The 12,766-nt window shown below is 43.5% G+C and overlaps 2 long non-coding RNA genes across 2 annotated transcripts; one reads left to right on the top strand and one right to left on the bottom strand.

Moving 5' to 3' along the window:
- Positions 1-1,913: 1,913 nt before the first annotated feature.
- Positions 1,914-9,274, top strand: LOC125412948 (uncharacterized). The gene is made up of 3 exons (XR_015000543.2): positions 1,914-3,529; positions 3,955-4,109; positions 4,269-9,274. It is a non-coding gene; the product is annotated as an uncharacterized LOC125412948 (long non-coding RNA).
- LOC125412949 (uncharacterized) lies at positions 9,252-12,044 on the bottom strand. Its single transcript, XR_007235765.3, has 2 exons — positions 11,943-12,044; positions 9,252-10,273 (listed from the first exon to the last, which is right to left on the bottom strand). It is a non-coding gene; the product is annotated as an uncharacterized LOC125412949 (long non-coding RNA).
- Between the last annotated feature and the right edge of the window lie 722 nt (positions 12,045-12,766).

The raw sequence follows: 12,766 nt of genomic DNA, 5'->3' as shown, positions 1-12,766 counted from the left end.
ACAATCAATTTTTTTAGGCTTTATAACACGTATACATGCCATGATTTAGTTTCCTAAAGTTTAAAAAAAATCTACCTACCTTATCATCTCTTTCTCCTTCAGCATTACATATATCTCTTCTCGCTATAGTTTGGGGTAGAGTTAGGAAGCCGTATGCTTTGTGTCAATCTTCAAGCACAGATTGGAAGACTTGAAAGAAGGTCATTTGCACTTGCTGGAACTTTGACTCACTGTATTTTTCATTCTCAGTCTTGCAAGCCTTCTCATTTTTCACTCCCTTCTGTTTAAAGAGTGCCTGTTGGCATATCCTCTGAGTCTTCCTCCTGCCTCTGCCTCCCAAGTAGTAGTGGCAGCCCAGGCAGGCATCCTCCTGTCCTCGTGCTTGGCAATTTCCCTACATCTGAACATGTCTTGCTTTCCCTTCACTCTTTAAGGATGTGATGCTACGGGATGCCGGGCCCTGGGTTCACTCGCTTCTCTCTAGAACTTGGACACCGCAGGGCTGCTTTTCCCTGGCCTCTGTGGTTTCTGATGGGAAATCAGCCAGTGAGCTGCTTTCTTCCCACAGTCAAGGATCAGCTTCTCTCTGACTGCTTTCAAACGATGTCTAAGAAATTGGAGTATGGTATACCTTGGTATGAAATCGCCCAAGTTTGCTCTACCTGAAGCTGCCTCCCATCTGTGAACCTGGCTTTTGCCAAATGTGGAAGTTTTGGGATAATTTTTTGTTGACGGGGCTCATCAGAGAAAGGAGAGTGTTTTGTCCCTGCAGACCCTCAGTGGAGAACCAGGTTGTGTATTTAGACCCTGCTGACATTAAGACAGGATCTGCATTATCGCTGGGCGGGACGGAGTTCATCCCCAGGAAGATCGACACTGAAACCTCCCAGTTCACAAGTGAAGGGAGGCCTCGCTGACACCGCCAGTGTGGCCTCTTCCCAGAGAGCAGCAAAGCTCTGATGTTCCAGCTGGGAAGGATACAGAGACTCAGAGCAACCATCCAGGGTCCAACATACATCTGGTTTCAGCTTACACTATGGTAGTCAGAAAGGGTGTTACATCAACCCTCGGCTCAGCGAAGATACAAATAATGGACCCCCAAAGCTGCTCTTCCTGGCACTAACCCAATGTTCAGACAAATTTGGGGGCACAGCTTGGCTTCCTGAGGAACCTGTATTTTCAATTTTAAAGTTACATTATTCATTTATTTGTTTATGAGGAGCACATGCATACAACATGGTGTGTCTGTGAAGGTCAGAGCACAGCTTGCAGGAGCAACGGTTCTCTTCTTCAACCTTCTAAGTCTTTGAGACAGAACTCAAGTCATCAGACTTGGTGGCAAGTGCCTTCACACGGTCAATCAGCTCACCACCCTGAAATCTGTGCTTTCTATGGGTTCTTTCTTGGCTTTTGCTGGCACTCGTGGAAGAAAGTCCATGGCTTTTGTGGAGTTTGGTTGAGACAGAACCGTTTCACCCAAATGTTTTTGGTTTGGTTTGTTGCCCCGTCCCCCATCTCTGATCAGAAAAACTAGATTTTTTTGTGGTAGAAGGCTGTGTTATTTATACTTGTTTTGTCTGTGCCCATAGGTCCTTAGGACTTTTGGTGTCTCTGGCTCCAAAACTATAGGTCAAAGAAAAGAAGAAAGAAGGGGGAGGGAGGGGAAAGAGTGAAGGGAGAAGTGAAGAAAAGAAAGGAGGGAGGGAGGAAGGAAGGAAGCAAGGAAGGAAGGTAACTGAAACAGGCAGTGATAGCCCAAACTTTAATCCCTTCATTTGGAAGGATAAGGCAAGAGTGTCATCGGACAACTGACAATTCTTCACCTCCTCAGGTCTTGAGGCCCCTAGCTAGTCTCCTTTCCTCTGCATATCAAAATACCCTCATACTGGCTTTGTGTTGATTCTCCAGGGTGTTTAGTTGCTCCCAAGCAGGAGGAATGAATGCAAAGAACAGTGTCTACCCATCTTTCTAGGAGCATGTATCCCGCTGACATCTGAAATGGTTTTGCAATAGCTAAACTCGGTGTTTTATCCCAGCAGACTGCGATATCAGTTCCAAAATACTGACAGACCATGCCGTTTTCATTCTTGTGACATCTTGAAACCTCTGAAACAGCGTAGAGACCTGCCGTGTGATGTTTAAAGCATTCACTATCCGTCTGAAGCCTCTGAAACAGCATAGAGACCTACTACATGATGTGTAAAGCATTCACTACCCCTCTCTGGAGCCGTCCCCTCTTCAGTATGGCTCCTCCACTCTGGGATTCCCACCTCTCTCATATTCCTTGGAAAAGCTTCTATTTCTTGTTGCCTCTTCTTCCTTCTGCCACTCCATACAGCTAGACAACTCAACGTTTCATTTTTTTTTTCTTCCACATCTATGGACTGACGACTCAGAAAATGGAGCCGAACTTTTCGGCTTCCTTTTCAATTTTCATGAGCTGAATGATTTGTGGCCTTTCTGTGCCATGGAATGCATCCTACATCCGCAGAAGCAATTTGTGAGCATGAATTGATCTCCATGGACAGGCTGTGAGTTCCTTCAGGGAGTGTTCGAGTTTCCTGTGCTGTTGACCGAAGGCAAGTTCGGAGGAAAGTATTGGTTTCAGCCTACAGGTTACGATCCATCATTGAGGGAGGTCAAAGGGCGTGAATTTGAAGCAGAAATCAGGGAAGAGTGCTGCCTTCCTCACAGGCCAGCTTATGCACATTGCTTTCTTACACAGTTGAGGGCCACCTGCCTGGGGATGCTGCAGCCCACAGTAGACTTGGCCCTCAGCATCGGTCAACAATCAAGACAATCTCACACAGACAAGCGGATGAACCAATCTCATCTGGACAGTCCCTCAACTGAGACTCCTCAGGTGGTCCTAGAATGTGACAAGTTGACAGTTAACACTAACTAGGACAGACATGAAGCCAGGAGTGACACTTTGGCCTTCTGTATAGGCCCCGGAACAATGTATACAGAAAGAAATGTAGCTGAATAATTAACTTAAATTTTTTCCACATATTAGTTCAACCAAGAAGTTTCTTGGACTTCTCAAGTTCAGGTATTGAGAGAACTATATTTCAGCCAGGTGGTGGTGGCGCACACCTTTAATCCCAGCACTCAGGAGTCAGAGGCAGGTAGATCACTGCGAGTTTGAGGCCAGCCTGGTCTACAAGAGCTAGTTCCAGGACAGGCTCAAAGCTATAGAGAAACCCTGTCTCAAAAAAAAAAAATTCTAGGACTAACTCATTAAATATGGTTTCTTGACTGTTGGAGAGAAAGCATCACACTTCACCAAGCCAGGCACTATGGGAGGACAAGGTTTGCCTTTCAACACCATGCCAACTCAGAATACTGCAAGTGTTATGTAATCATGGCACATAGCAAGAGAACAAGAAATCGTCTGATTAATAGAACCAACGCCCTTTCTCACTGTTCAAATCAGTAGCAATTTGATTTCCCAATTCTTGCTGACCGTGACAAACCAAGTGAAGGCACAGTATGGAAAAGTGACTTCTATCTGTTCCCAGTTCAGCAGGTAAGTCATATGCAATAGTATCATTGCAGTTGACTTTGCAGGGAGCCACATGCAATAGTATCATTACAGTTGGCTTTCCAGAAAGAGGTCTGAGCTGGGGATGACTGGCTCATCCACCATCACAAACCAGAAGGAAGGAACAGGCAAACTGGCAGAGGCAGTGATGAGAAAACATGAGAGAAAGGCAAAAGTTTTCTATCCTTGAGACTGTGAGGACCCACCTCATTCTGCTGCCCTTCCTAAATGAGCCTCTTTTCTCCATGCTATCCCTGCTGCCATATCCTTTACTACATGGACGCAGTCTATGCTTCCCTGTATCAGTGCAGTCCAAACAGAGACACCAGCATCATCTCCTTCAAGGTTACCTGGGATTGTCCCCCCATCTCTACCTTCAAATAAACATTCTTACATCCTTTGTCTCACAGGAATAATGTCCAGATGCCTCGCTTAACCCCTCTCTTTCTGCTGAGGCCCAACCATGCAGAAGCAAGATGAAGAGATCTAATATAGAACAGACCTAAAGTCAAAATTGACTCACCTCCTAATTGGTTTACGATCTTGCATGACCTTCTCAGCCTTGGTGAGCATCAGCGTCCTCTGAAGAGGGTTAGAAACATCAACTCAAAAATTGGATGAGGAAGACACGAGGCACCCAGTAAAAGGCTGGTGCTCGGTGGGTAGCGGCTACTTTTAGTCTGTTGAGACACACTGAATGTTTTCTCTCCTCCCCCTCCTCCAGCTCTACTGAATTTTCTTAGGTTTAGTGGCCCTGGCAAGATTTCTAAAAGCCCTGAGCATGGAGAGGAAGCAGCTGAAGATGAAGTCCGGGGCTGAGGGAGCGTCCACACCAGCACAACCACCCTTGTTAGAAGGAAAGGCCGGAGCTTTGATTGCGACTGTGGGTCGCAGGTGAGGGTGCAGACCCTGAAGTGCGGAGCAGCCAAACCGGATCCGAATGCGTCACCGTGGGACGGTCTTCCCTGAACAACAGGACAGCACAAGCTTTCCACGACTGAGAACATGTCTCTCGCGTGGGTGAACCTCATCATACAACCGAGCTGGCTGTACCTCGATAATGGAGGAGACCTACCCAAGTGCCACCTCTGGCAAAGAAGGGACATTAGTGGGGTCCAGCTCGGTTGGGATTCCCGTCAACGTATATTCACTCTGTCTCCTGGGGCTTCAGTAGGCAGTAGGCACATGCGTTATTTTAAGGGGCTCAAGGAAATGGTGTCAGGAGGCCCACTTTGTAGTACGTTTATTATTATCTCCGCTGTTCAAGCCACACAAAATTAATGTCTGGCATTTCCAGAAATTGCTATCGATTCAGCAGCAGATTTTACAAAGCCGATCAATAACAGTTTCCTCCCGCCCTCCTCCTCCCTCACTGGATATTTATTTGTGACCAAACTTTCGGCGGATCCTCTGCTTTCTAGTGTTTATAACTGGCATAGAATAAATGGAAGATTTCATCTTTTTCCAGGAAGAAAAAAAAAAAACAAAAGAAAGAGTAAGGACCTGGCTATTAAAAATGTCTCCCTCCACCACACCAAAGCAAAGCCGTGTGCATCCGTGTGTGAATATAAGACATAGATAGCTAGGTGACAGGTGACAGAAAATAGATGTTCAGATGGGCCTGGAGATAAGTCCAAGCCACAGCCATCACCATCGGCTCCTAAGTCATGGCTTCTGAGCTCTCTCAACATCCTACGCCACACCGAAGTTCCAGAAAGCCACACAGACCTTTGTGGTCACAGGTAGGTTCCTCTATTAACATTGTCTATTTTAACACCACCAACTGTCACTCAGAAATTCAATGTATTCTAGAGCTTAAGGCTTCCAGCCCACCTCCCGCCAAGGTCCAAAGAGAAAGTGGGCATCTAAAGTCACGTCTCTTGCTTCTTTGTCCCCAGTGTTCTCTTGCTATCCCAGGACTACACACGTGCCACTGGAAAGAGCAGAGCGCCACAAACAGCAGTGAGGGACTTGTGACACCACACACCCTCTCCTGCAGCTCACCACGCAAAGAAACTTGTCGCTCGTTCCCTGATGTTTGAAGTAATAACAGGGCTTATCCTTCCTACTTAGTCCTTACACGGCCCCAATTCCACTGAAGAGTTGTGCCCCGGATCCACAGTGAGGGCAGCGTGTTGCTGGGCAGCAAACGGGTGTGGGCACATGTGGGCATGGTGCCAGCCTAAGCTGCTGATCAAAGTCTGTGCCCAGAACAACACTGTTTCCCTTGTGACGGGTTGAATCGTGTTCCCTCAAACTATGCGGCGCAGTTCTGGTTCTGCTAGGACCTCAGACTAGGACCTTTTTTGGAAATCATGTCTTTTCTGGGGTAGTCAAGTTAGGATGAAGTCATCAGAGTGGGCTCTCATCAGATATGCTCAGTGTCCTTATAAAAAGGAGAAATCTGGACACCAAGAGACACACAAAGAGAACATATGTAGATGAAGCAGACAGAGATCAGAATGTCTCTTCTTCGAGCCAAGGAAGGCCAGATTTTTATCAAAACACCAGAAGCTCAGAAGTTAGCCTGGGACAGATTGTCCTCACAGGGCCCAAGTCTGTTGACATCTTGAACTTAGGCTTCTGGCCTACAGAACTACAAGAGAGAGAATTTCATTGTTCAAACCACCAAGCATATGGTCTCAATATCTCATCCAGCCATGTCCTGAGCAGTGAGTATCCAGAGATCCCAGGACTAAGTCATAACTAGACTTATACCTTAGAAACTACCCTTGGCACTCCTTCCCTAAAATACAGGAGTAAGATGAAGGCTGGAAGTGAAAGAATTTCCACAGATACGAACAGTGTGTATTTTCTCTCAGACAGGAAGCCAGCAGGCAGGGAAGAAATGAAAAAAATCATGGAAACTAAAGAGTCTACTGGGAATGGCAGGGAGGGGTAGCAAGGAAAGCAAAAAAAAGCAGATGCCCAGCACTACCTGTGAGAAAGGTTAAGAGTTGAATGTGCAGAAATCACATTGTGTCTTAGCCACTGTCCTACTGTTATGAAGAGATACCACAATTCTTGTAAAAGAAAGCATTTAATTGAGGCTTACTTACTGTTCCAGAGGTTTGGTCTATTACCATCAAGGCAGGGAGCATGGAGGCACTCAGGCAGGCAGACATGGTGCCAGAGAAGGAGCAGAGCGTTCTACATCCAGTTCCACAGGCAGCAGGAAGAAAAACACTCAACTTGGCCTGGGCTTTAAAAACCTCAGTAATTCACTTCCTCCAACGAGACCACACCTCCTAATCCTTTCAAATAGTGCCACTCCCTGGTGACCAAGTATTCAAACATCTGAGCCTAGAGAGGGGCCATTCTTAGTCAATTCACCACATATTGTATGTGCAGAATGTCAGTTGTAATAAAATCACTTACACATGTAGAATACATTCTACAAGTATTAAGCATGACAATAATTTTAAGTGAGGATGTGGATACAAATGCAGAGAACATACCCCAATTTCTCAGACAAAAGAAACTTCTTTTCAACTGTGGAGGAAGAAAAATATTGCCCAAACTAGATCAAATCAGTTATCTATGTGGCAAAGCATAAATCAAGGTACAATTTGTTCTGTGATGCGATGAAGTTCGCTTACTTTCCACCAAAGCAGAATACTAAGGAAAAATCACTGTGTCCTCCCACAATAGGATAAGACTTATTTCATGAGTCTCATTGAGTGAACAGAATACCATATTTGCTACTCTGCCTCAGTACCGGAAAAGACCATGTGACTAGTTCTAGCCAAAAGATAGAAGTAGATGTGACATCAAGCAAAGCCCAGAAAAGTGGATGTGATGGCTTGGAAGACGGACGCAGAATTGAAGAACTGCCTCCATCAGATTGACTGTAGATGTGTCTGGGGGGCGTTTTCTTAATGACTAGTGGATGTAAGAGGGCCCAGCCCATGGAGGGCAGAACAGCCTTCAGGCGCGTGAGCCTGGGCTACACAAGAAAGGTAGCTGAAGAGGAACCTGGAAACAAGCCAGTAAGCAGCCTTCCTCCATGGTTTCTGCCTCCGATTCTGGCCTTGAGTTTCTGCTTTGACTTCCTTCAACAGTGGACTGTAACCGATTAAAGGAAATAAGCCACTTGCTTCTCAGGTTACTTTTGGACGAGGTGTGTTTGTCACAGCAGCCGAAAGCTAACTAGAACGGGCATCCTTTGTCATGCAGGCCCTAGGAGCTAAGTGCTGAGAACTGGAGGTGCCAGTTAAAGTAGACATTGTTGCTAGTTGAAGGGGGGCTACCTTGGAGAGCTGTGTAGTTCCCAGGGAAATTTCCGTAAGAAATTCTCCGATAATTCAGAACAATCTAACCTAGCACTCTAGTCCAGTGGTTCTCCATCTTCCTAATGCTGCAATCCTTTAATACAGTTCCTCACACTGTGGTGACCCCTCAACCATTGAATTATTTTTGTTGCTTCTTCATAACTGTAATTTTGCTACTGTTATCAATCGTAATGTAAATAGCTGTGCTTCCCTACCGTCATAGGCAACCCACAGGCTGAGAACCACTGCTCCAGCCTAGGCCAACCTAATGGTTTCTTACTGCTGGAGCCATGTTTAATTGGTTTGATCTTTAAATGCCAATAAGCCATTTGGAGACTAGTAAGTTGAAATCTCCTCTGTGCATAGTCATTGGCAGAGCCACGCAGTGTAACTTATGTCCACCCAATCCACTTTGGACCCCAAGATAAGGGCCATGGCTTATCCATGGTCCTAAACGGTCTCCAGGGACAGATTGGAAAAGGTGTTCTTTCTACTTTTTGGTACAACTGTTACTGCTAGAAATCTCTTTCCTTGGGCCTCCTAAAAACAGCCTTTCTGTTGCTTACACCTATTAACCTTCTCAGTTCGACCCTCCGGAGCTCTGAAACAACAAAAGACAAATCCGACCTTCCCCTAAACTTCTCCAGGCTACTTTGATCACAGTTCTTTCCAGAAGCCTCATCAGTCAAGCCATCTCTAACAAATCAAATCTCACCAGAAGGTGCCAAAGCGTTGTCTCAATTGTTTCATTGTGTGAGGATTCTATGATGTAAAAAAAATATTTCAAGCGAACAGAATTCCACGCCTGGTGCCCAACACCATTGTAGAAAGGTTTGCTTTGCGGCAATCTCCCTTTCCTCCAGGTTTAACTTCTTCATTGTGCTGCTAAGTGCTTTGCCCATGAGTGCAGGGTAAAAAGTTTTCCACCACCCTGACCTCAAAGAGAGAAGCCGGTGTCTGAGGGGCCGGCAAACCGACTGTGATTGCCGCATGAGGAGCTCTTTGCACAGGCTAATGGGCCGTCTAACCTCTGCCCACAGCCGTCCCCTGTAGGGTCTTCTAAATAGATTGCCAAGGAGTTGTTGATTTGGCGAATCGATTCACGAGGTTTTCTGGATTACTCATTTCTGTGAAGGATTGTTAGGGACTTTAACAACACATGCATGTGCTAGCACCTGGTGGGGCATTCCTTAAGGGAAACAAGAGACCTGGGGGGCGCAACACTAATGCAGACAAATCTATTCTCTCTTCCTAATAGTTGGTCCCCTTCATGTTTTAGCTGGAAAACTGTTAAGATGTGTACATACCGAGGCTTCTGAGGCTTCAAGTCTCCATCTATCATTATAGCTCTAGCAGGAGAAATAACGTAAAATTTTACTTTGCACAGCTAAAGCAATCAAATCAACAGAAAGGTTAAAAAAATAAAAAAATTAAACTTAATATAATAAAATTGTTTATTTAAATTAGGCCATCTGGTACTGGCTTGACTACAGAAATACATTTATGTATTCTTGTGGGAGTATAAATTGAGGCAATTTTTCTGAAAGGCAATTTGAAAAATACTAGCAAAAGCGTTCAAAGTAGGCATACCCTTTGACCCACACCCAGTGATTTTACTCCTAGGAGCTTTTTTTAAGGTGACGATAATGTTGTATGTATAAAGATTTTTTCACAATGATGATTATTGAAACATTATAACAGCAGCAAGTAGAATAAGACAAATAGCCAACAAGCCGAATGGCTTTAAACTGTTATATTATTATTCCATACAATGTTATGTTAGAGAGGCGATAGGAATTATGTTACTGAAGAATTGTTACTATGAAAAAATAGCCATAGCGTGATGCTGAGTATTAAATAGGAAGCTGCAAAACGGTATTTGTAGGATGCCCATTTTGGGAACACCGTACAAACATAGACTAAAGACACGAAAATTCAACAGTGATTTTCTCTGGAAATCAGGCTTTTCGGTGGCTTTTCTCTCCATCATCAGTCTCTTCTGAACTCTTCTAAGAATTTTCTAATAAGCATATAACACACTTGTGTAGAAAATGTCAAAAGCAGACTTAAACTCATGTGTAAAAGTTTCAGTTTCTCAGTGTTTTGCTGTTACTAAGAAAATGAGCCCATCTCTCCCACTGGCTTTGAGTGAAGGGCTAAGCTAATCAAAAACTTTGCCTTTGACTTTTCTAGCTGTTATTGGGCCAAACTGCTCTTTAAGAAAGCTTGACAACTAATGAACAGTTCCAAAATTAGCCCAGAATCTCTGCTCGGTTCTCTTTGAAATAAAGAGGTCTGTGGAGTTGGAAAAGCGGGTAGCATCTGATAGAGGGCCAGACGGTTGCATGAGATCAGCAAGTGCATGAGATCAGCAAGTGGTCCCTAGGCCACTGGAGCAGGTCTCTTGGTGCTGCTTAGACCACAGCTCCAGACTGGAAAGCTCTGGGTTCACAGATAACTGAAAAACAAGTGATACAAAAGATCAATGTGTATTATTTAATTCTTCCCTTTATTTTTGGAGAATATTTTACAATTATAGCACTTCCTTCTTCCGTTTCTTCCCTCCAACCCCTCCCATATACCTCTCTTTGCTCACTTTCAAATTCACAGACTCTTTTTCTGTTTGTTGTTACATATGATGTGTGCATGCATTCATGTGTGTACCTACATACATAAGTACAACTTGCTCAGTATGGATAATGTTATGTGCATTTTTTTTCGGGGATGAACATTTGGAGTTGAATAACCAATTGGAGTGCTCGTCCCAGAGAACAATTATTTCTCCCACTCTCAGTGTTCCTTACTTGTCTGTAGATCTTGTGTAACACTGAGACCTTGTGAATTTTCCCTCATCCATGTTTGCATGTCTTTTTCTGTTGTCTTGCTCAACTCATGTATAGGCAGTTATGTTAGTGAGACTTATGGATATAGCTTCTGACATTTCTATGAAACACAACCAAACAGCAATCTCCCTGTTCCTCTGGCTTTGATGATCTTTCTGCTCTTCTCTGTAGTGATTCTTGAGCCTTAGGTGTAGGGGTTGTTGTAAACATATCTTTTGGAACTGGCCTCCACAACTCTGTATTTTGATTGGTTGTGGTTTTCTTAATGGCCTCCATCTGATGCAAGAGAAATAATTACAAGCTTCCAAAAGAAGGAAGCAAAAAACAATCTCACACAGCTATGAATTCGATGAGACACAACGATCAGTGTGGCACAATAACGTGCAGAATGCAGTAATGGCACACATACCTTGGCAGCAACCAACAACTCTCTAATTGAACTTAAGACCTGCTCAACATGCCTACTAGAAACCTAACCAACTACCCAGAGTTAATGAAGTCACCAATCTTATAGGAGGACCTAAAACTACCAATCTCTCTCTCTCTCTCTCTCTCTCTCTCTCTCTCTCTCTCTCTCTGAATTTTTTGAGGGTTTTTTTTAAACAAGGTTTATCTCTGTAAACACCACAACTACCTTAAAATTACCAATTTTTAAAATCAGCATAATCCCTAACTACATTCTAAGAATTTGTCCACAGATAAATGGAGTCTTCACCATTTACTTCATCAAGTAAATTTCTCAACATATATTTATCTTAATTATTACCAAGGGCAATCTTACTGCTGTACATTATGTAGCTCTGAGTCATCTCTAACCTCTAGCCTAGATCTTCAATAACCAATAACCAATTTTAATACATAAATTTGGTGTCTAACATCTTAGTACTATATATACACATATATAAATGTATATAAAATATAGTCTGTATTATTGAATACATGATAGTGTGCTTGTGCAGACTTTATAACATAACAGTGTTATTCTCATGAAGACAGTAAGCATTTTCCTTAACCTTTACCATAATTAATTAAGTAACTAGAATGACATAATAATGATGCCTTTACAGATTAGATTATAATAAGCTGTGCACTTTAGGGGCAGGTGTTTTAGAGTGGGGAATTAAAAAAACATTTTATTACATTTCTGATTTATGTGATCACGTCTAATTTGTATATTATACTTATTCTAGTATTGTCTTTTGTAGCTCATTTTTCCAAAAATACACCCATGCGCCTAAATATCAAAAATGTTATAACATATATTTAATTTAGGAAAATATTTACCAACATTACTGAGACATTCAGTAGTCAGTTTTTGACATAACAGCCCAAAGTAGCCAGTTTTCTTGACCTTTTCCTGGTTATTTGTTGTATATGTAAAATCAAACACCTGTGTACAAATGAAACAAGTCATGAATGCACAACTCAACACCTGAGTGTCAGTCTAATGCCTGTGTCAGACCTACTCAGTTAAAAATTAGTGGAGCCTGCACTCCAAAAGGTTCTTACGCCCCATCCCAGTCACACGTCTTTTCTCTGTAGGGGTCTGGTATGCCCTGATGTCACCATTGCCATTTACTGGAAACGCTTTACGGTTTCCCCTAAGCATAGATTTCCAAACAGCATGGTTGCATGTGTTTATTTTTGAACTTTATATAAATGGACTCAGAGGGAGAAAAAGTTGTCATGATAATGGATACTTTTTGTCAAGTGCAAAGTACACCCAGCTAAAGACCATGACTATCAGTGATTTTATTGCATGAAAATGGATTTTAACCCTTCAGAGCCAGCAGCTAGCATCACAGGTTTGAAGCTATTCTCAGTCAAGTCTAGATCATCTCATGCTCTCGGGTGGTAAGCGCCAGCTGCCGCTCGGGGGTCCAGTGGGCTGTTGGCAACTTCTTATGCCACCTGGATGGAAAAGTACTCACCTAAGGCTGAGGGGTCCACACTAGCAGGCTTCCCTCTCCTTGGTGAATTCCCCAGCTATTATCAAAGCTCTAAGGTCAGATCTAGTTAATGGTTGGCTAGAAATCGATACACACAGCGCGATGGTTTCTGATAAAAGTGCGTAATAAGCAGGTTCAAGCTCAACAAACTAACTGTCC

The sequence above is a fragment of the Myodes glareolus genome, chromosome 2 (genome assembly GCF_982192425.1).
Source record: "Myodes glareolus chromosome 2, mMyoGla1.1, whole genome shotgun sequence".
NCBI lineage: Eukaryota > Metazoa > Chordata > Mammalia > Rodentia > Cricetidae > Myodes > Myodes glareolus.
This window is presented reverse-complemented; position numbering and strand designations above follow the sequence as displayed.